The following is a 23679-nucleotide window of genomic DNA, read 5'->3' on the forward strand; positions in this document are numbered from 1 at the left end:
CTTTCTCTACTGACCACCAATGTAATGGAACTCTACACTGACCACCAATGTATGAGATCCTTCTCCACTGACCACCAACGTAAGGGAGCTCTTTACCACTGACCACCAATGTAAGCTGGGAAGTCTCCACTGACCATCAGTGTAAGTGGGCACTTTGCCACTGACCGCCAATATAAGTGGATACATCTGCACTGACCACCAATGTAGGATATCCTCCTCCACTGACCACCAATGTAATGGAACTCTACACTGACCACCAATGTATGAGATCCTCCTCCACTGATCACCAATATAGGAGATCTTTCTCTACTGACCACCAATGTAATGGAACTCTACACTGACAACCAATGTAGGAGATCCTTCTCCACTGACCACCAATGTAGGAGATCCTTCTCCACTGACCACCAATATGGGAAATCCTTCTCTACTGACCACCAATGTAATGGAACTCTACATTGACCACCAATGTACATGGTCCTTTCTCCACCGAGTGACTGTGTGCTACTGGCAGGATCACCAGGTGAAATCAAAGGAAAGAACTGAAATATATTAAATTTTTATTAATGGGTTTTGATCTGCTTTAATTACTATTAAATAAAATGTAACTTACCAGCTGCAATGAAGAACAGTAGGATGCAGAGAGCCCCCTGGGGGTTCCCATTGGGTTCCATCATAGAGAATATTCTTCCTCTTTGGCCAGAGTTTTGAATTGCCGACGAGTGACCAGTCTGAGATCCTGAAAGGGTATGTTTCTCAGAGCATCATCCAGGAACTAAAATGACCATTGTCCTGCCATCAGACTCTTTCTCACATCTGATCAGTTATCATATACATTTCTGTCTGCAAGGAAGAATTGTAACCCTCTCCGTCCTCCTTTTGTTCCGCCCTCCAGGAAAGCCTTTCTTCTCATTCTCTGGTATGTTCCACCTCTATGATGTAGACCCGAACTCAGTGACATTTACTTAGCTCTGTGCATTGTGTGTCATAAACAATCGCTTTTATTTTAGACTAATTAAAAAATATATATCCTTTGTTGCACTTGTACTCCAGTGTTTGCTGCATGGCATTTCTCTGGGCGGGTTTCCTGGTGGTGACAACAGTGGACCATGACTGTGTAATGTGTGCTAAACGGCAACTTGTAGCCTCCGTACCCATTTGACAGGGTGACAACACAGGAGCACTGGGATAGAGTGTTGTCACCCTATAAGAGGAAACCTGAACAAAGACCTTCACGGGATAAACCCTTGAGATTTAACCATTTACCATCCAGCCGGTGTTTTACATAAACGGTTGGATGGCTGCTTTCTGCGGACAGGCGGACTTTTGAAATGTCCTTCCCTCTGTGGTGCTCATGTGTGCCCTCTAGTGTGCAAATAAGAATGCTGTGATTGCCGTGTCTATTAGATTAGGGTGCAGAGCCAATGACCAATCACAGTGATCACAATTTAAAGAGAGACTGCATTTTGCAGACACCATTCTATTTCCTCTCACACACACTGATTGGTTATGACTGGAAATAGAATGAGGCGTAACTAAAACCTTCATTGCTCCTGTGCAAGAAACCATGAAGGACCCCACATGACCCTGTCCTGGGTCTCTTTCTCATGTTCTGCAAGGGGCACTCTTCCTGCCACCTTGGGGCCACAACATGGTTGCAGAAATCCAGGGCCCAGTTGCAAATGCGACCTTTGCGACCCTGGTAGTTCCACCACTGACCTTACTATTACTATTGGGCATTTTGGAGGATGTAAGGGAGCACTCTCCTCATCCAGAGTGCCCCCTTAATTCTTTTCAGAGTGCCCCTTAATGCTTCTAGAGTGCTCCATTGGTGCCTTCAGAATGCTCCTTACATCCTCCAGAGTGCCTCCTTAGTGCCTCTAGAGAGCCTCCTTACATCCTCCAGAGTGCCCCCTTAGTGATATGAAGGTCTATATAGAGGAAACAGGACCTCCTGCCTCCTGATGGTGACCCCTCTAGTTACCCCTCTAGTTATATAAAGATTTATATAGAGGAATCAGGACCTCCTCCCTCCTGCCGGTGACCCCTCTAGTGATATAAAGATCTATATAGAGGAATCAGGACCTCCTTCCTCCTGCCGGTGACCCCTCTAGTGATATGAAGATCTAGAGGAATCAGAACCTCCTTCCTCCTGCTGGTGATCCCTCTAGTGATATAAAGATCTATAAGAGGAATCAGGACCTCCTTCCTCCTGCCGGTGACCCCTCTAGTGATATACAGATCTATATAGAGGAATCAGGACCTCCTTCCTCCTGCCGGTGACCCCTCTAGTGATATAAAGATCTATATAGAGGAATCGGGACCTCCATCCTCCTGGTGATAACCCCTCTAGTGATATAAAGATCTATATAGAGGAATCGGGACCTCCTTCCTCCTGCCAGTGACCCCTCTAGTTATATAAAGATCTATAAGAGGAATCGGGACCTCCTTCCTCCTGCCGGTGACCCCTCTGGTGATATAAAGATCTATATAGAGGAATCGGGACCTCCTTCCTCCTGCCGGTGACCCCTCTAGTGATATAAAGATCTACATAGAGGAATCGGGACCTCCTTCCTCCTGCCGGTGACCCCTCTAGTGATATGATCTATATAGAGGAATCAGGACCTCCTTCCTCCTGGTGACCCCTCTAGTGATATAAAGATCTACATAGAGGAATCGGGACCTCCTTCCTCCTGCCGGTGACCCCTCTAGTGATATGATCTATATAGAGGAATCAGGACCTCCTTCCTCCTGCCGGTGACCCCTCTAGTGATAGGATCTATATAGAGGAATCGGGACCTCCTTCCTCCTGCCGGTGACCTCTCTAGTGATATAAAGATCTATATAGAGGAATCAGGACCTCCTTCTTCCTGCTGGTGACCTCTCTAGTGATGCATCCTAGAAATCTATTGGCTTTCCCCACTGCCTGGCCACACTGTTTGCTCATTTTGCAATTATCTGAAAAAAGTACTCCCAAATCCTTTTCCTCTGTAGTGCTGGCCAACAATGTACTCCCAATGTTGCGCTCTCTCAAGGGATTCTGAACTTCAGTACGTGTGCTTTAAATTGATTGGCAGATCATGCTTATTAAATGGCTTCAGGACTTAGTAATTGGCTGTAATAACTGACGGGTGGTAAATAATGGGTTACAGCCCAATTACCCAGGTCCACCGCAGCCTGTAAATACACAACCTCCGGCCTGTCTCCATTGTGACCCGGGACATATCGTTATCAGATCTTGCAGACCTTTGTTGCAGGTAATTAGCTGTAACAAAGAGCTGGAAGATCTTATAACATGTTCAGGGTCACATTGGACCTGGGTCACGTCACGGATGGGAAAATGGCCTGTAACCCATTCTTTACCACCGGTCAATTATTACAGTTACCGACAAATTTCTGTAGCCATTGGATAAACCTGGGAACTAGTGTTTGTAGAAGGGTAGTCCAGCAATGGGGGTCTCCATACTTCCTCCAGGTTTCCTTGAAATTACAACCCCCCCCCCCCCAGCATCCTCATTACCATTTCCTGGTAAAATTTTGGTAATCGAAGGGTGGAAGAGGTGATTTCAATAAGAGTGGTGATCAGAAAGAACGCAGAACATCAAACAATGGAGGTAGAATTCCAGTACAGATGGAGCTGCAGTAATACCCTTTTCTACCCCTGAAATCTAAGCGCCAGACAAAACCACACCAATTAGGTCTTGTTTACGCTTGCAGTCGGGGGTGGTGGTAAAAATAGGGTTGTATCCAGGGGCGGACTGACAACTCATGGGGCCCCCGGGCAATAAGGGATCATGGGGCCCCTGTGTCCTCGCCCACACTCAAAAAAGCCAGAGGCATCTCATGGGGCCCCTTACTGACCCCGGGCCCTTGGGCAGTACCCGAGTTTCCAAATGGTCAGTCCGCCCCTGGTTGTACCCATGCCACAGTTGTGGCAAAAAATTATACCCCCTGTTGCGTTTGGCAGTCCAGCTTTTGAACATGACTGTCACGTACCTGATGGGAGACTGAAATGACGAGGTCGGCCTCACTTGTGTCACCAGCCCTGACCCCACTGGAGTTGAAACAGAAGGAGTCTAGGATCCAGGGGAACAAGAGCGCCAGTAGTTGTTGTTTGCAGCTCTTGCAGATGATGACTCTGGAAGACTGATGATCTTCTGATCCAGGCACAGTAGTAACAAGCAGAGCAGGTCTTGTAGACTGCCAGGCGTGCCCCAGAGCAAGGCAGGTAGTGAGGGTAAGAGACAGGAGCAGTGTCATGGGAATAGCCAGGGTCATCAATGGGTGGACAGCATGGTACAGAATCAGAAGGAAAGCCAAGGTCAAGAGCAGAGCCGAAGTTAGGAACCAGTATCAATCAGGAGAGCAATCAGAGTCAGGTGAGGAACAAGCTGGGTCAGCAACAAAGGAATCACACAGGAACAAGCAGGACATGGGGGAGCTGAAGACCAGTCAGCACTGAACATGAGCAGAGACACTTCTTAAATAGGCCGTCTGGTGCCAATCTTCGCCGTGCATGTGCGCGGTGGTGCATTTCCGATCACGATTTCTCTTGCCGGAAATCCCTTACAGTGACCCAGTCAAGTGGATTTGGTGGTGCAGATTTTTAAGGGTTAAAACAGGTGCTGGGGAGGAGATATATTGTCTCACAGCCAGCTGTCAACTGCCCTCTGAAAAGGGATCCAATGCTGAGGGGCAACAAGCTGGAAAAAAAATCAAAAGAGAATTGGAAGAATCTTTTCCATTGAGGCCTTTGTTAATCCAATTTTACATCTCATGAAGGCTAATTAGGTATAAAAAGGGGTTACTAAAGGGCTAAGTAAAAAAGACTTATAAAAACAAAAATTAAACCATTTTTCCTCCTTCCTCTGGTGACGTCATCACGCCAGCGCTGTGGTCCAGGTGTGTTCCAGCCCTCTCTTTGGATGTTGGATGGCTTCCCAGCTTGCTTCCTCCCCTCTGATAGCTGGATACATGGATCCCTTGTGGTGTGTTTCTCCCTAGAATCGAGTGATCAAGTCCCGGTTTTATTATGCTGAGCCTTCTGTTCTCTTCTACCATGTGAGTGGCCATTTGTGAGTTTTCTGTTTAAGTCTACACTTGGAGGCGCTTTCCCTTTCTCTTGTTTTAAATGGTTAAATAGCACCTACTCACTCTATTATCACACACATAATTACATACATTCATAGTTACATAGTTAGTCTGCCTGAAAAAAAAACAAAAGTCCATTCAGTTTACCATTAAAAGAAAAAGAAAAAGTTATAATCCTACACCCACAGTTGATCCAGATAAAGCAAAAGCCCAGCAAAGCACGATCCAATTTGCTCCTACAGGGGAAAAAATTCCTTCCTGATCCCCCGAGAGGCAATCGGATATTCCCTGGATCAACTTTCCCTATAAATGTTATATCCAGTTATATTCTGTGTATCCAAGAAAGAATCCAGGACTTTCCTACAGCAATCCACTGAGCTGGCCACAACCAACTCTGGAGGGAGTCTATTCCACATTTTCACAGCTCTCACTGATGTATATAAATAAGAGTCAGGCTTTACATACACCATCAAGCAGCCCACAGCCTCTCTCAGATCCCAACTGGTTCCCATGGAGCATGTGTCCCTTCTTTTATCCCTTCTTTTGAGGGGAGGTCCTGCCCCCCTGAAAAAAGCCGCCCTAGGCAAGTGCCTTGTTTGCCTTGTGGTAAATACGCCCCTGTGCTTCACTGTAAGCACACTGAGCGGGATGGCTGTGCTGTGCAGTGTGCCCGAGCTGACAGGGAGGAAGATTGTTTGTAAACAAAACAATCTTCCTCCCGTCTGAGATGCTCGGTAATCACGGGGCGGGTAATTACCGGCCAGGACCCGGTGACTGACATCCGCGGCCGTGAATGGCGGCACGGGTAGGGTGCGCATGGCGTATGCGCGCCCCCTGCCTGGAAGTGCAAAATGACGTTGTCATGTACCGCCTGACGGTATCTCTAGCGACCCACAGGACAGAATTCCCCAGGGCGCGGGGTCTAATGCAGGCCATAGATGGGTCGTTAATCGTCCGAGTTTTCGGCCGAAAGAAAAATCGGCCGATTTTCGTACCATTAGTGGATTAGTTCGTCGGCCGTTTTTCGTGTATTTTGCACTTTCAGATTATCGGTTATGTTGGGAAATTTGCGGCCGATTTGGATGATCATCCGATTTTCCCGGCAACAATGGGCAAATCGGACGATTGTTTTAACAATAAAAAATCTGCGCATGAGCTGTGACCTGAAAGGGACAGAAGTTATGGGGTGAACTTTGTGATTTAGTCAGACGATTTTTTTATTCGTTGGTGGTAACGTCAGTTGAACGAACGACTGATTTTTTGTTTGAAAAATCGGCCGATGTTCGACCCATCTATAGCCTGCATAAGTCCCAGTCTGCTTATTCACCAGGGCCCCTGATGGTGGGGATGGACTTGGAGCAGACTGTGACCAGGTCGCGGCCCCTGAGTGCACCCACCTGTGGTAGAGGGAACCGCCAGAGGTATGTACTGGAAGAGAGCCTGATGTGAAGAGGCAAATATACCTGGGCAGCAGTGACCGGATCTGTGCAGGATGGATGGATGGATGGCAGGGTAGTGTAGCGTAGTCAGACGGGCCGGGTCGGTAACAGCAGAGACAGAACGGTACAGAGCAGCAGAGAGTAGTCGGGTCACACACCAGGTCCAGTAACAGGAGGTCAGATAATCAGGGGTATGCAGGAGAGTAGTCAAACGAGCCAGGGGTCAGAGCAGGAGATGATCAGCAGAGGTCAGGATCAAGCAGGGTCGGCAACAAGGTCAATCAGCAGGCAAAACGAGCAGGAACAGATAATGAAGACCATACGGCAATTTGAGTCTGTGTGGGGCTGGTTTAAATAGTGCGCCCTGCACTGTCATTGGTGCCAGGCGTGCGTCTGTGATGGCGAGTGCGCATGCGCGGCCGCCGACCGTTGCCGCGGCTGCCTAGGTCCTAGCGCCTGCCGGTTAGAGTGTATCACCGTTCTGCGCATGCGCAGACCCACGCGCTGCCGCGATCCCTGACAGATGTATATATACGTGATTCTGCACACAGGTGCTGCCCTGTAGAAGTATGTCTGCTATAGGGTGGTCCTTCAGCGGTTAAAGCGTCCCCTATGGACAATTTTAGGTACCACAGTTTGTCGCTGTTTCACGGGCATGAGTTCTTTTAAATCTCAACATGTTTGGTATCTATTTACTCAACGCAGCAATATATTTTTTATTTTACCAGGAAACTGTGTATTATACTGTGTTTTGTCTGCACTAAAATTCATCAAAGTGTATTTTGTCCTGAAAATTTACATTTGATAAATACTGTACAAATATTGCGCAAGATAAAAACTGCAACAGCTGCCATTTTATTTTCCAGGGCTTGCAGAAAACATAATGTTTGGGGGTTCTAAATAATATTCTAGCAAAAAAAAAAGAAGAGGAAAAAAGCAGATTTTAACATGTATGTGAAAAATTTAAAAAATTTAAATCGGTAGGCAAGTGGATAAGTACTGATCCCCCAAAACAAGTGGGATCCCAATTCCTGGGAAGATTGAAACTTTTCTGACCTGAATCATCGGAAAAATGGAAACACATGCGGAGGGATAGAGACACCATGTGGCTGAATAAATGTAACACAACGGTTGGTGGCAGAACACAGATATTTATTAATTTCAGGTACTTATATACACTGTACAATTTACGCAGTGCTTTACATATGTATTGTACATTCACATCAGTCCCCGCCCCCAAGGAGCATACAATCTAAGGTCCCTAACTCACATTCATACATACACATACTAGGGACAATATAGACAGGAGCCAATTCACCTACCAGCATGTCTTTGGAGTGTGGGAGGAAGCTGGAGTTCCTAGAGGAAATCCACGCAGGTACAGGGAGAACATGCAGACTCCAGGCAGGTGGTGCTGTGGTTGGGACTCGAAGCAACAACCCGAGTGCTGCCAGGTGGAAGTGCTAACCACTTAGCCATTGTGCTGCCCCAATATACAGTGAAGGAAATGTGTATTTGTTCCCCTGCTAATTTTGAATGTTCGCCCCTCACAAAGAAATGATCGGTCTAAAAATCGAATGTTCGGTGTATTGTAACAGTGAGAGACAGAATAGCAACAACAAATTCAGCAGAAATTCGTCTAATGATGACTGATTTGCATGTTCATGAGGGACATAAGTATTCGATCCCCTATCATTCAGCAGCATTTCTGGCTACCAGGTGTCTTTCATACAGGTAACAAGCTGAGATTAGAAGCAGTCTCTTAAAGGGAGTGATGCTAAGCTCATTTTCTTACCTGTATAAAAGACACCTGCCCACAGGAGCAATCAAACCATCAGATTCCAAACCCTCCACCATGGCAAAGACCAAAGAGCTGTCCAGGGATGTCAGGGACAAGATTGTAGACCTACACAAGGCTGGACTGGGCTACCAAACTATGGCCAAGCAGCTTGGTGAGAAGGTGACAACAGTCGGTGCAATCATTCACAAATGGAAGAAACACAAAACAACTGTCAGTCTCCCTAGGACCGGTGCCCCGTGCAAGATCTCCCCGTGGAGTGTCAATGATCATGACAACAGTGAGGCATCATCCCAGAACTACGAGTGAGGATCTTGTCAATGATCTCCGGCCAGCTGGGACCGCAGTCACCAAGAGAACAATGGGTAACACACTACGCCGACGAGGATTGAAATCCCGCAGTGCCCGCAAGGTCCCTCTGCTCAAGAGAGCACATGTCCAGGCCCGTCTGAAGTTTGCCACTGAACATCTGAATGAGGCAGAGCAGGACTGGTTGAAAGTGTCGTGGTCAGATGAGACGACCAACATGGAGCTCTTTGGCATCAACTCAACTCGCCGTGTTTGGAGGAGGAGGACGAGGAATGCTGCCTATGACCCCAAGAACACCATCCCAACTGTCAAACATGGTGGTGGAAACATTCTGCTTTGGGGGTGTTTTCTTGCTAAGAGGACAGGACAACTGCCCCTCATCAGAGGGACGATGGACGGGGCAATGGAGCGGCAAATCTTGGGCGACAACCTTCTTCTCTCAGCCAGGGCACTGAAAATGAATGGCGGGTCGCTGTTCCAGCATGACAAGGAGCCAAAACACACGGCCAAGGCAACAAAGCAGCGGCTGGAGAAGAAGCACGTTAAGGTCGTGGAGTGGCCTAGCCAGTCTCCAGACCTTCATCCGGCTGACAATATCTGTGGAGGGAGCTGAAAGTTGGAGTTGCCAAACGTCAGCCGCCAAACCTTCATGATTTGGAGAGGATCTGCCAAGAGGAGTGGGCCAAAATCCCTCCTGAGATGAGATGTGTGCAAAGCTGGTGGCCAACTCCAGGTAACGCCTGACCTCTGGGATTGCCAAGAAGGGATTTGCCAGCAAGCACTAAGCCCTGTTTGGTGAAGGGGATGAGATACCTGTGTTCCCTGGTGAACGTGCAAATGAGCGCCTGATTTGTTAGCCATGCATTTCTTGTGAGTTTTTTTCTTGCTCTTCTGTCTGTGAGTGTTCCAATGCAGCTAGCATTGTATTTTGAGAGGGCTGATTTGTTTGTGAGTGGGCCGAGCTGGCAAATGAGCAGGGGATGAAAAGGTTGTTTCCTTGAGTGCAGGTGTGCAGCAGGAGGGCTTGGAGAGCGGGGAGGTAAAAGTGAATGTGAAAGAGCCATGGAGGAGAGTGACCCCTGCTGGAGGAAAAGCAAAAGCCTACAGCACCTGGTATTCCCAGGCGGTCTCCCATCCAAGTACTAACCAGGCCCGACCCTGCTTAGCTTCCGAGATCAGACGAGATCAGGGTGGTGTGGCCGTAGGCAGTACTCAGGCTCTCCTTCAAGCCTCTTCTACTTGTCACGGGCAGCCTGGCCTCCGCCTTTCCTTAGTTCTACTACCCAGGACAAGCCGCCTGCTACTGCTGTTTCCTTCTCACCCACCGGCACAACTGACACACCGCCCCGTCTCTCCTCTCTCACTCACTCTCCTCAAACCCCTGCCTCCCCCCCGCTGCTTTGCTCCCTCTTTAACCTCTTCCTGACCGCACCTCCTCAGGCACAAGCACACCACGCCAGCCTGGCCTCAACCGCTCCTCCTTCTCCTTCCCGCCTTCCCCTGGCCTGACTTCAAGCCTTTGGCTCGCAGGGCTGAGCACCACACCAGCCGCGGGGAGCAAGCTTTGGACACAGCAGCCGCAAAGCGCACCGCAAAGCAAGGGGCCTACGCTCGCTTGCCAGCCAGACTTCTCGGGGCGCCGGACAGCGCTCCCGCCTCCCTGCCCCTGACCCAAACCAAGGCTAGGGACCCTGGTGGCAGCAGGGCCTACAAACGCCATTTCCTTGCGCTCCGGCCCTCGCTCTTTTTCACCGCCCCAGTGGCCGGCTCCCCCTTGCGCACACCACAGGGCCCTGACGCTCAGGCCCCTGCCTCCAGCAGCGGGCCCAGCGCTCTAACCGCCTCAGGGCGCAGGTATCGTGGCCTTCGGCGGCTCTGTTGCTTCTGGCTGGCTTGGGGGGCCGGCGCGCGTGCCTTCCCCGCTGCTGTCCCCCAGCCTGGGGAGCGCAGCGGAATGTGGTGGCGCAAGGCGACTGGAGAGCAGGCGTGAGAGCGCCAAAGCGGCTGAGGAGAGCGCTGGCAAAGGGCTGGGCCGTGGAGCCTAAGCGGGATGCAGGACGGGGCTAGCTGGCTGGGGGTGGCGTCTGAGCCTTGCTCCGCTGCCGGAGGGGGCTGGATGCGTGGCCAGCTCCTGAGGGACACAGAGAAGAAAGCCAGCGTGTTTTGAAAAGAGCGGCCCGCAAAAGGGAAGCGGGCTCAGAAAAGCCTAGGCTGGCCTGGGGACTTTGGGGGAGCTACAGTGAAGGAAAGGAGTATTTCACCCCCTGCTGATTTTGAATCTTTGCCCGCTCACAAACAAATGATCGATCGGTCTAAAAATCCAATGCTAGGTGTATTGACTGAGAGACAGACTAGCAAGAAAACATTCAAAAGAACTGCATGTCTAACCAATGATGCGCTGATTCGCATGTTCCTGAGGGAAATAAGTATTCCATCCCCTATCATTCAGCAGCATTTCTGGCTACCAGGTGTCTTTCATACAGGTAACAAGCTGAGATTAGAAGCAGTCTCTTAAAGGGAGTGATGCTAAGCTCATTTTCTTACCTGTATAAAAGACACCTGTCCACAGGAGCAATCAAACCATCAGATTCCAAACTCTCCACCATGGCAAAGACCAAAGAGCTGTCCAGGGATGTCAGGGACAAGATTGTAGACCTACACAAGGCTGGACTGGGCTACCAAACTATGGCCAAGCAGCTTGGTGAGAAGGTGACAACAGTCGGTGCAATCATTCACAAATGGAAGAAACACAAAACAACTGTCAGTCTCCCTAGGACCGGTGCCCCGTGCAAGATCTCCCCTCGTGGAGTGTCAATGATCATGACAACAGTGAGGCATCATCCCAGAATTACGAGTGAGGATCTTGTCAATGATCTCCGGCCAGCTGGGACCGCAGTCACCAAGAGAACAATGGGTAACACACTACGCCGACGAGGATTGAAATCCCGCAGTGCCCGCAAGGTCCCTCTGCTCAAGAGAGCACATGTCCAGGCCCGTCTGAAGTTTGCCACTGAACATCTGAACGAGGCAGAGCAGGACTGGTTGAAAGTGTCGTGGTCAGATGAGACGACCAACATGGAGCTCTTTGGCATCAACTCAACTCGCCGTGTTTGGAGGAGGAGGACGAGGAATGCTGCCTATGACCCCAAAAACACCATCCCAACTGTCAAACATGGTGGTGGAAACATTCTGCTTTGGGGGTGTTTTTTTGCTAAGAGGACAGGACAACTGCCCCTCATCAGAGGGACGATGGACGGGGCAATGGAGCGGCAAATCTTGGGCGACAACCTTCTTCTCTCAGCAAGGGCATTTAAAATGAATGGCGGGTCGCTGTTCCAGCATGACAAGGAGCCAAAACACACGGCCAAGGCAACAAAGCAGCGGCTGGAGAAGAAGCACGTTAAGGTCGTGGAGTGGCCTAGCCAGTCTCCAGACCTTCATCCGGCTGACAATATCTGTGGAGGGAGCTGAAAGTTGGAGTTGCCAAACGTCAGCCACCAAACCTTCATGATTTGGAGAGGATCTGCCAAGAGGAGTGGGCCAAAATCCCTCCTGAGATGAGATGTGTGCAAAGCTGGTGGCCAACTCCAGGTAACGCCTGACCTCTGGGATTGCCAAGAAGGGATTTGCCAGCAAGCACTAAGCCCTGTTTGGTGAAGGGGATGAGATACCTGTGTTCCCCGGTGAACCTGCAAATGAGCGCCTGATTTGTTAGCCATGCATTTCTTGTGAGTTTTTTCTTGCTCTTCTGTCTGTGAGTGTTCCAATGCAGCTAGCATTGTATTTTGAGAGGGCTGATTTGTTTGTGAGTGGGCCGAGCTGGCAAATGAGCAGGGGATGAAAAGGTTGTTTCCTTGAGTGCAGGTGTGCAGCAGGAGGGCTTGGAGAGCGGGGAGGTAAAAGTGAATGTGAAAGAGCCATGGAGGAGAGTGACCCCTGCTGGAGGAAAAGCAAAAGCCTACAGCACCTGGTATTCCCAGGCGGTCTCCCATCCAAGTACTAACCAGGCCCGACCCTGCTTAGCTTCCGAGATCAGACGAGATCAGGCGCGTTCAGGGTGGTGTGGCCGTAGGCAGTACTCAGGCTCTCCTTCAAGCCTCTTCTACTTGTCACGGGCAGCCTGGCCGCCACCTTTCCTTAGTTCTACTACCCAGGACAAGCCGCCTGCTACTGCTGTTCCCTTTTCGCCCGCCGGCAGAACTGACACACCGCCCCATCTCTCCTCTCTCACTCACTCTCCTCAAACCCCTGCCTCCCCCCCGCTGCTTTGCTCCCTCTTTAACCTCTTCCTGACCGCACCTCCTCAGGCACAAGCACACCACGCCAGCCTGGCCTCAACCGCTCCTCCTTCTCCTTCCCGCCTTCCCCTGGCCTGACTTCAAGCCTTTGGCTCGCAGGGCTGAGCACCACACCAGCCGCGGGGAGCAAGCTTTGGACACAGCAGCCGCAAAGCGCACCGCAAAGCAAGGGGCCTACGCTCGCTTGCCAGCCAGACCTCTCGGGGCGCCGGACAGCGCTCCCGCCTCCCTGCCCCTGACCCAAACCAAGGCTAGGGACCCTGGTGGCAGCAGGGCCTACAAACGCCATTTCCTTGCGCTCCGGCCCTCGCTCTTTTTCACCGCCCCAGTGGCCGGCTCCCCCTTGCGCACACCACAGGGCCCTGACGCTCAGGCCCCTGCCTCCAGCAGCGGGCCCAGCGCTCTAACCGCCTCAGGGCGCAGGTATCGTGGCCTTCGGCGGCTCTGTTGCTTCTGGCTGGCTTGGGGGGCCGGCGCGCGTGCCTTCCCCGCTGCTGTCCCCCAGCCTGGGGAGCGCAGCGGAATGTGGTGGCGCAAGGCGACTGGAGAGCAGGCGTGAGAGCGCCAAAGCGGCTGAGGAGAGCGCTGGCAAAGGGCTGGGCCGTGGAGCCTAAGCGGGATGCAGGACGGGGCTAGCTGGCTGGGGGTGGCGTCTGAGCGTTGCTCCGCTGCCGGAGGGGGCTGGATGCGTGGCCAGCTCCTGAGGGACACAGAGAAGAAAGCCAGCGTGTTTTGAAAAGAGCGGCCCGCAAAAGGGAAGCGGGCTCAGAAAAGCCTAGGCTGGCCTGGGGACTTTGGGGGAGCTACAGTGAAGGAAAGGAGTATTTCACCCCCTGCTGATTTTGAATGTTTGCCCGCTCACAAACAAATGATCGATCGGTCTAAAAATCCAATGCTAGGTGTATTGACTGAGAGACAGACTAGCAAGAAAACATTCAAAAGAACTGCATGTCTAACCAATGATGCGCTGATTCGCATGTTCCTGAGGGAAATAAGTATTCCATCCCCTATCATTCAGCAGCATTTCTGGCTACCAGGTGTCTTTCATACAGGTAACAAGCTGAGATTAGAAGCAGTCTCTTAAAGGGAGTGATGCTAAGCTCATTTTCTTACCTGTATAAAAGACACCTGTCCACAGGAGCAATCAAACCATCAGATTCCAAACTCTCCACCATGGCAAAGACCAAAGAGCTGTCCAGGGATGTCAGGGACAAGATTGTAGACCTACACAAGGCTGGACTGGGCTACCAAACTATGGCCAAGCAGCTTGGTGAGAAGGTGACAACAGTCGGTGCAATCATTCACAAATGGAAGAAACACAAAACAACTGTCAGTCTCCCTAGGACCGGTGCCCCGTGCAAGATCTCCCCTCGTGGAGTGTCAATGATCATGACAACAGTGAGGCATCATCCCAGAATTACGAGTGAGGATCTTGTCAATGATCTCCGGCCAGCTGGGACCGCAGTCACCAAGAGAACAATGGGTAACACACTACGCCGACGAGGATTGAAATCCCGCAGTGCCCGCAAGGTCCCTCTGCTCAAGAGAGCACATGTCCAGGCCCGTCTGAAGTTTGCCACTGAACATCTGAACGAGGCAGAGCAGGACTGGTTGAAAGTGTCGTGGTCAGATGAGACGACCAACATGGAGCTCTTTGGCATCAACTCAACTCGCCGTGTTTGGAGGAGGAGGATGAGGAATGCTGCCTATGACCCCAAGAACACCATCCCAACTGTCAAACATGGTGGTGGAAACATTCTGCTTTGGGGGTGTTTTTTTGCTAAGAGGACAGGACAACTGCCCCTCATCAGAGGGACGATGGACGGGGCAATGGAGCGGCAAATCTTGGGCGACAACCTTCTTCTCTCAGCCAGGGCATTGAAAATGAATGGCGGGTCGCTGTTCCAGCATGACAAGGAGCCAAAACACACGGCCAAGGCAACAAAGCAGCGGCTGGAGAAGAAGCACGTTAAGGTCGTGGAGTGGCCTAGCCAGTCTCCAGACCTTCATCCGGCTGACAATATCTGTGGAGGGAGCTGAAAGTTGGAGTTGCCAAACGTCAGCCACCAAACCTTCATGATTTGGAGAGGATCTGTCAAGAGGAGTGGGCCAAAATCCCTCCTGAGATGAGATGTGTGCAAAGCTGGTGGCCAACTCCAGGTAACGCCTGACCTCTGGGATTGCCAAGAAGGGATTTGCCAGCAAGCACTAAGCCCTGTTTGGTGAAGGGGATGAGATACCTGTGTTCCCCGGTGAACCTGCAAATGAGCGCCTGATTTGTTAGCCATGCATTTCTTGTGAGTTTTTTCTTGCTCTTCTGTCTGTGAGTGTTCCAATGCAGCTAGCATTGTATTTTGAGAGGGCTGATTTGTTTGTGAGTGGGCCGAGCTGGCAAATGAGCAGGGGATGAAAAGGTTGTTTCCTTGAGTGCAGGTGTGCAGCAGGAGGGCTTGGAGAGCGGGGAGGTAAAAGTGAATGTGAAAGAGCCATGGAGGAGAGTGACCCCTGCTGGAGGAAAAGCAAAAGCCTACAGCACCTGGTATTCCCAGGCGGTCTCCCATCCAAGTACTAACCAGGCCCGACCCTGCTTAGCTTCTGAGATCAGACGAGATCGGGCGCGTTCAGGGTGGTGTGGCTGTAGGCAGTACTCAGGCTCTCCTTCAAGCCTCTTCTACTTGTCACGGGCAGCCTGGCCGCCACCTTTCCTTAGTTCTACTACCCAGGACAAGCCGCCTGCTACTGCTGTTCCCTTTTCGCCCGCCGGCAGAACTGACACACCGCCCCATCTCTCCTCTCTCACTCACTCTCCTCAAACCCCTGCCTCCCCCCCGCTGCTTTGCTCCCTCTTTAACCTCTTCCTGACCGCACCTCCTCAGGCACAAGCACACCACGCCAGCCTGGCCTCAACCGCTCCTCCTTCTCCTTCCCGCCTTCCCCTGGCCTGACTTCAAGCCTTTGGCTCGCAGGGCTGAGCACCACACCAGCCGCGGGGAGCAAGCTTTGGACACAGCAGCCGCAAAGCGCACCGCAAAGCAAGGGGCCTACGCTCGCTTGCCAGCCAGACCTCTCGGGGCGCCGGACAGCGCTCCCGCCTCCCTGCCCCTGACCCAAACCAAGGCTAGGGACCCTGGTGGCAGCAGGGCCTACAAACGCCATTTCCTTGCGCTCCGGCCCTCGCTCTTTTTCACCGCCCCAGTGGCCGGCTCCCCCTTGCGCACACCACAGGGCCCTGACGCTCAGGCCCCTGCCTCCAGCAGCGGGCCCAGCGCTCTAACCGCCTCAGGGCGCAGGTATCGTGGCCTTCGGCGGCTCTGTTGCTTCTGGCTGGCTTGGGGGGCCGGCGCGCGTGCCTTCCCCGCTGCTGTCCCCCAGCCTGGGGAGCGCAGCGGAATGTGGTGGCGCAAGGCGACTGGAGAGCAGGCGTGAGAGCGCCAAAGCGGCTGAGGAGAGCGCTGGCAAAGGGCTGGGCCGTGGAGCCTAAGCGGGATGCAGGACGGGGCTAGCTGGCTGGGGGTGGCGTCTGAGCCTTGCTCCGCTGCCGGAGGGGGCTGGATGCGTGGCCAGCTCCTGAGGGACACAGAGAAGAAAGCCAGCGTGTTTTGAAAAGAGCGGCCCGCAAAAGGGAAGCGGGCTCAGAAAAGCCTAGGCTGGCCTGGGGACTTTGGGGGAGCTACAGTGAAGGAAAGGAGTATTTCATCCCCTGCTGATTTTGAATCTTTGCCCGCTCACAAACAAATGATCGATCGGTCTAAAAATCCAATGCTAGGTGTATTGACTGAGAGACAGACTAGCAAGAAAACATTCAAAAGAACTGCATGTCTAACCAATGATGCGCTGATTCGCATGTTCCTGAGGGAAATAAGTATTCCATCCCCTATCATTCAGCAGCATTTCTGGCTACCAGGTGTCTTTCATACAGGTAACAAGCTGAGATTAGAAGCAGTCTCTTAAAGGGAGTGATGCTAAGCTCATTTTCTTACCTGTATAAAAGACACCTGTCCACAGGAGCAATCAAACCATCAGATTCCAAACTCTCCACCATGGCAAAGACCAAAGAGCTGTCCAGGGATGTCAGGGACAAGATTGTAGACCTACACAAGGCTGGACTGGGCTACCAAACTATGGCCAAGCAGCTTGGTGAGAAGGTGACAACAGTCGGTGCAATCATTCACAAATGGAAGAAACACAAAACAACTGTCAGTCTCCCTAGGACCGGTGCCCCGTGCAAGATCTCCCCTCGTGGAGTGTCAATGATCATGACAACAGTGAGGCATCATCCCAGAATTACGAGTGAGGATCTTGTCAATGATCTCCGGCCAGCTGGGACCGCAGTCACCAAGAGAACAATGGGTAACACACTACGCCGACGAGGATTGAAATCCCGCAGTGCCCGCAAGGTCCCTCTGCTCAAGAGAGCACATGTCCAGGCCCGTCTGAAGTTTGCCACTGAACATCTGAACGAGGCAGAGCAGGACTGGTTGAAAGTGTCGTGGTCAGATGAGACGACCAACATGGAGCTCTTTGGCATCAACTCAACTCGCCGTGTTTGGAGGAGGAGGACGAGGAATGCTGCCTATGACCCCAAGAACACCATCCCAACTGTCAAACATGGTGGTGGAAACATTCTGCTTTGGGGGTGTTTTTTTGCTAAGAGGACAGGACAACTGCCCCTCATCAGAGGGACGATGGACGGGGCAATGGAGCGGCAAATCTTGGGCGACAACCTTCTTCTCTCAGCCAGGGCATTGAAAATGAATGGCGGGTCGCTGTTCCAGCATGACAAGGAGCCAAAACACACGGCCAAGGCAACAAAGCAGCGGCTGGAGAAGAAGCACGTTAAGGTCGTGGAGTGGCCTAGCCAGTCTCCAGACCTTCATCCGGCTGACAATATCTGTGGAGGGAGCTGAAAGTTGGAGTTGCCAAACGTCAGCCACCAAACCTTCATGATTTGGAGAGGATCTGCCAAGAGGAGTGGGCCAAAATCCCTCCTGAGATGAGATGTGTGCAAAGCTGGTGGCCAACTCCAGGTAACGCCTGACCTCTGGGATTGCCAAGAAGGGATTTGCCAGCAAGCACTAAGCCCTGTTTGGTGAAGGGGATGAGATACCTGTGTTCCCCGGTGAACCTGCAAATGAGCGCCTGATTTGTTAGCCATGCATTTCTTGTGAGTTTTTTCTTGCTCTTCTGTCTGTGAGTGTTCCAATGCAGCTAGCATTGTATTTTGAGAGGGCTGATTTGTTTGTGAGTGGGCCGAGCTGGCAAATGAGCAGGGGATGAAAAGGTTGTTTCCTTGAGTGCAGGTGTGCAGCAGGAGGGCTTGGAGAGCGGGGAGGTAAAAGTGAATGTGAAAGAGCCATGGAGGAGAGTGACCCCTGCTGGAGGAAAAGCAAAAGCCTACAGCACCTGGTATTCCCAGGCGGTCTCCCATCCAAGTACTAACCAGGCCCGACCCTGCTTAGCTTCCGAGATCAGACGAGATCGGGCGCGTTCAGGGTGGTGTGGCCGTAGGCAGTACTCAGGCTCTCCTTCAAGCCTCTTCTACTTGTCACGGGCAGCCTGGCCGCCACCTTTCCTTAGTTCTACTACCCAGGACAAGCCGCCTGCTACTGCTGTTCCCTTTTCGCCCGCCGGCAGAACTGACACACCGCCCCATCTCTCCTCTCTCACTCACTCTCCTCAAACCCCTGCCTCCCCCCCGCTGCTTTGCTCCCTCTTTAACCTCTTCCTGACCGCACCTCCTCAGGCACAAGCACACCACGCCAGCCTGGCCTCAACCGCTCCTCCTTCTCCTTCCCGCCTTCCCCTGGCCTGACTTCAAGCCTTTGGCTCGCAGGGCTGAGCACCACACCAGCCGCGGGGAGCAAGCTTTGGACACAGCAGCCGCAAAGCGCACCGCAAAGCAAGGGGCCTACGCTCGCTTGCCAGCCAGACCTCTCGGGGCGCCGGACAGCACTCCCGCCTCCCTGCCCCTGACCCAAACCAAGGCTAGGGACCCTGGTGGCAGCAGGGCCTACAAACGCCATTTCCTTGCGCTCCGGCCCTCGCTCTTTTTCACCGCCCCAGTGGCTGGCTCCCCCTTGCGCACACCACAGGGCCCTGACGCTCAGGCCCCTGCCTCCAGCAGCGGTCCCAGCGCTCTAACCGCCTCAGGGCGCAGGTATCGTGGCCTTCGGCGGCTCTGTTGCTTCTGGCTGGCTTGGGGGGCCGGCGCGCGTGCCTTCCCCGCTGCTGTCCCCCAGCCTGGGGAGCGCAGCGGAATGTGGTGGCGCAAGGCGACTGGAGAGCAGGCGTGAGAGCGCCAAAGCGGCTGAGGAGAGCGCTGGCAAAGGGCTGGGCCGTGGAGCCTAAGCGGGATGCAGGACGGGGCTAGCTGGCTGGGGGTGGCGTCTGAGCCTTGCTCCGCTGCCGGAGGGGGCTGGATGCGTGGCCAGCTCCTGAGGGACACAGAGAAGAAAGCCAGCGTGTTTTGAAAAGAGCGGCCCGCAAAAGGGAAGCGGGCTCAGAAAAGCCTAGGCTGGCCTGGGGACTTTGGGGGAGCTACAGTGAAGGAAAGGAGTATTTCACCCCCTGCTGATTTTGAATCTTTGCCCGCTCACAAACAAATGATCGATCGGTCTAAAAATCCAATGCTAGGTGTATTGACTGAGAGACAGACTAGCAAGAAAACATTCAAAAGAACTGCATGTCTAACCAATGATGCGCTGATTCGCATGTTCCTGAGGGAAATAAGTATTCCATCCCCTATCATTCAGCAGCATTTCTGGCTACCAGGTGTCTTTCATACAGGTAACAAGCTGAGATTAGAAGCAGTCTCTTAAAGGGAGTGATGCTAAGCTCATTTTCTTACCTGTATAAAAGACACCTGTCCACAGGAGCAATCAAACCATCAGATTCCAAACTCTCCACCATGGCAAAGACCAAAGAGCTGTCCAGGGATGTCAGGGACAAGATTGTAGACCTACACAAGGCTGGACTGGGCTACCAAACTATGGCCAAGCAGCTTGGTGAGAAGGTGACAACAGTCGGTGCAATCATTCACAAATGGAAGAAACACAAAACAACTGTCAGTCTCCCTAGGACCGGTGCCCCGTGCAAGATCTCCCCTCGTGGAGTGTCAATGATCATGACAACAGTGAGGCATCATCCCAGAATTACGAGTGAGGATCTTGTCAATGATCTCCGGCCAGCTGGGACCGCAGTCACCAAGAGAACAATGGGTAACACACTACGCCGACGAGGATTGAAATCCCGCAGTGCCCGCAAGGTCCCTCTGCTCAAGAGAGCACATGTCCAGGCCCGTCTGAAGTTTGCCACTGAACATCTGAACGAGGCAGAGCAGGACTGGTTGAAAGTGTCGTGGTCAGATGAGACGACCAACATGGAGCTCTTTGGCATCAACTCAACTCGCCGTGTTTGGAGGAGGAGGACGAGGAATGCTGCCTATGACCCCAAGAACACCATCCCAACTGTCAAACATGGTGGTGGAAACATTCTGCTTTGGGGGTGTTTTTTTGCTAAGAGGACAGGACAACTGCCCCTCATCAGAGGGACGATGGACGGGGCAATGGAGCTGCAAATCTTGGGCGACAACCTTCTTCTCTCAGCCAGGGCATTGAAAATGAATGGCGGGTCGCTGTTCCAGCATGACAAGGAGCCAAAACACACGGCCAAGGCAACAAAGCAGCGGCTGGAGAAGAAGCACGTTAAGGTCGTGGAGTGGCCTAGCCAGTCTCCAGACCTTCATCCAGCTGACAATATCTGTGGAGGGAGCTGAAAGTTGGAGTTGCCAAACGTCAGCCACCAAACCTTCATGATTTGGAGAGGATCTGCCAAGAGGAGTGGGCCAAAATCCCTCCTGAGATGAGATGTGTGCAAAGCTGGTGGCCAACTCCAGGTAACGCCTGACCTCTGGGATTGCCAAGAAGGGATTTGCCAGCAAGCACTAAGCCCTGTTTGGTGAAGGGGATGAGATACCTGTGTTCCCCGGTGAACCTGCAAATGAGCGCCTGATTTGTTAGCCATGCATTTCTTGTGAGTTTTTTCTTGCTCTTCTGTCTGTGAGTGTTCCAATGCAGCTAGCATTGTATTTTGAGAGGGCTGATTTGTTTGTGAGTGGGCCGAGCTGGCAAATGAGCAGGGGATGAAAAGGTTGTTTCCTTGAGTGCAGGTGTGCAGCAGGAGGGCTTGGAGAGCGGGGAGGTAAAAGTGAATGTGAAAGAGCCATGGAGGAGAGTGACCCCTGCTGGAGGAAAAGCAAAAGCCTACAGCACCTGGTATTCCCAGGCGGTCTCCCATCCAAGTACTAACCAGGCCCAACCCTGCTTAGCTTCTGAGATCAGACGAGATCGGGCGCGTTCAGGGTGGTGTGGCTGTAGGCAGTACTCAGGCTCTCCTTCAAGCCTCTTCTACTTGTCACGGGCAGCCTGGCCGCCACCTTTCCTTAGTTCTACTACCCAGGACAAGCCGCCTGCTACTGCTGTTCCCTTTTCGCCCGCCGGCAGAACTGACACACCGCCCCATCTCTCCTCTCTCACTCACTCTCCTCAAACCCCTGCCTCCCCCCCCGCTGCTTTGCTCCCTCTTTAACCTCTTCCTGACCGCACCTCCTCAGGCACAAGCACACCACGCCAGCCTGGCCTCAACCGCTCCTCCTTCTCCTTCCCGCCTTCCCCTGGCCTGACTTCAAGCCTTTGGCTCGCAGGGCTGAGCACCACACCAGCCGCGGGGAGCAAGCTTTGGACACAGCAGCCGCAAAGCGCACCGCAAAGCAAGGGGCCTACGCTCGCTTGCCAGCCAGACCTCTCGGGGCGCCGGACAGCGCTCCCGCCTCCCTGCCCCTGACCCAAACCAAGGCTAGGGACCCTGGTGGCAGCAGGGCCTACAAACGCCATTTCCTTGCGCTCCGGCCCTCGCTCTTTTTCACCGCCCCAGTGGCCGGCTCCCCCTTGCGCACACCACAGGGCCCTGACGCTCAGGCCCCTGCCTCCAGCAGCGGGCCCAGCGCTCTAACCGCCTCAGGGCGCAGGTATCGTGGCCTTCGGCGGCTCTGTTGCTTCTGGCTGGCTTGGGGGGCCGGCGCGCGTGCCTTCCCCGCTGCTGTCCCCCAGCCTGGGGAGCGCAGCGGAATGTGGTGGCGCAAGGCGACTGGAGAGCAGGCGTGAGAGCGCCAAAGCGGCTGAGGAGAGCGCTGGCAAAGGGCTGGGCCGTGGAGCCTAAGCGGGATGCAGGACGGGGCTAGCTGGCTGGGGGTGGCGTCTGAGCCTTGCTCCGCTGCCGGAGGGGGCTGGATGCGTGGCCAGCTCCTGAGGGACACAGAGAAGAAAGCCAGCGTGTTTTGAAAAGAGCGGCCCGCAAAAGGGAAGCGGGCTCAGAAAAGCCTAGGCTGGCCTGGGGACTTTGGGGGAGCTACAGTGAAGGAAAGGAGTATTTCACCCCCTGCTGATTTTGAATCTTTGCCCGCTCACAAACAAATGATCGATCGGTCTAAAAATCCAATGCTAGGTGTATTGACTGAGAGACAGACTAGCAAGAAAACATTCAAAAGAACTGCATGTCTAACCAATGATGCGCTGATTCGCATGTTCCTGAGGGAAATAAGTATTCCATCCCCTATCATTCAGCAGCATTTCTGGCTACCAGGTGTCTTTCATACAGGTAACAAGCTGAGATTAGAAGCAGTCTCTTAAAGGGAGTGATGCTAAGCTCATTTTCTTACCTGTATAAAAGACACCTGTCCACAGGAGCAATCAAACCATCAGATTCCAAACTCTCCACCATGGCAAAGACCAAAGAGCTGTCCAGGGATGTCAGGGACAAGATTGTAGACCTACACAAGGCTGGACTGGGCTACCAAACTATGGCCAAGCAGCTTGGTGAGAAGGTGACAACAGTCGGTGCAATCATTCACAAATGGAAGATACACAAAACAACTGTCAGTCTCCCTAGGACCGGTGCCCCGTGCAAGATCTCCCCTCGTGGAGTGTCAATGATCATGACAACAGTGAGGCATCATCCCAGAATTACGAGTGAGGATCTTGTCAATGATCTCCGGCCAGCTGGGACCGCAGTCACCAAGAGAACAATGGGTAACACACTACGCCGACGAGGATTGAAATCCCGCAGTGCCCGCAAGGTCCCTCTGCTCAAGAGAGCACATGTCCAGGCCCGTCTGAAGTTTGCCACTGAACATCTGAACGAGGCAGAGCAGGACTGGTTGAAAGTGTCGTGGTCAGATGAGACGACCAACATGGAGCTCTTTGGCATCAACTCAACTCGCCGTGTTTGGAGGAGGAGGACGAGGAATGCTGCCTATGACCCCAAGAACACCATCCCAACTGTCAAACATGGTGGTGGAAACATTCTGCTTTGGGGGTGTTTTTTTGCTAAGAGGACAGGACAACTGCCCCTCATCAGAGGGACGATGGACGGGGCAATGGAGCGGCAAATCTTGGGCGACAACCTTCTTCTCTCAGCCAGGGCATTGAAAATGAATGGCGGGTCGCTGTTCCAGCATGACAAGGAGCCAAAACACACGGCCAAGGCAACAAAGCAGCGGCTGGAGAAGAAGCACGTTAAGGTCGTGGAGTGGCCTAGCCAGTCTCCAGACCTTCATCCGGCTGACAATATCTGTGGAGGGAGCTGAAAGTTGGAGTTGCCAAACGTCAGCCACCAAACCTTCATGATTTGGAGAGGATCTGCCAAGAGGAGTGGGCCAAAATCCCTCCTGAGATGAGATGTGTGCAAAGCT

General features: G+C 52.7%; 4 non-coding genes and 1 pseudogene across 4 annotated transcripts; all 5 read right to left on the reverse strand.

Annotated features, from left to right (window-relative positions):
* Positions 1 to 9732: 9732 nt before the first annotated feature.
* LOC149429183 (5S ribosomal RNA) lies at positions 9733 to 9841 on the reverse strand (annotated as a pseudogene).
* A 2748-nt stretch (positions 9842 to 12589) lies between these two features.
* Positions 12590 to 12708, reverse strand: LOC149429184 (5S ribosomal RNA). The gene has a single exon (XR_016310512.1). It is a non-coding gene; the product is annotated as a 5S ribosomal RNA (ribosomal RNA).
* Positions 12709 to 15456: 2748 nt separating this feature from the next.
* On the reverse strand, positions 15457 to 15575 carry LOC149429185 (5S ribosomal RNA). Its single transcript, XR_016310525.1, has one exon. It is a non-coding gene; the product is annotated as a 5S ribosomal RNA (ribosomal RNA).
* A 2748-nt stretch (positions 15576 to 18323) lies between these two features.
* LOC149429186 (5S ribosomal RNA) lies at positions 18324 to 18442 on the reverse strand. Its single transcript, XR_016310569.1, has one exon. It is a non-coding gene; the product is annotated as a 5S ribosomal RNA (ribosomal RNA).
* A 2748-nt stretch (positions 18443 to 21190) lies between these two features.
* LOC149429187 (5S ribosomal RNA) lies at positions 21191 to 21309 on the reverse strand. Its single transcript, XR_016310520.1, has one exon. It is a non-coding gene; the product is annotated as a 5S ribosomal RNA (ribosomal RNA).
* Between the last annotated feature and the right edge of the window lie 2370 nt (positions 21310 to 23679).

Source organism: Staurois parvus, unplaced genomic scaffold (genome assembly GCF_062004578.1).
Source record: "Staurois parvus isolate SC_StPar_1 unplaced genomic scaffold, SC_StPar_1.0 ptg002756l, whole genome shotgun sequence".
Classification (NCBI taxonomy): Eukaryota; Metazoa; Chordata; class Amphibia; order Anura; family Ranidae; genus Staurois; species Staurois parvus.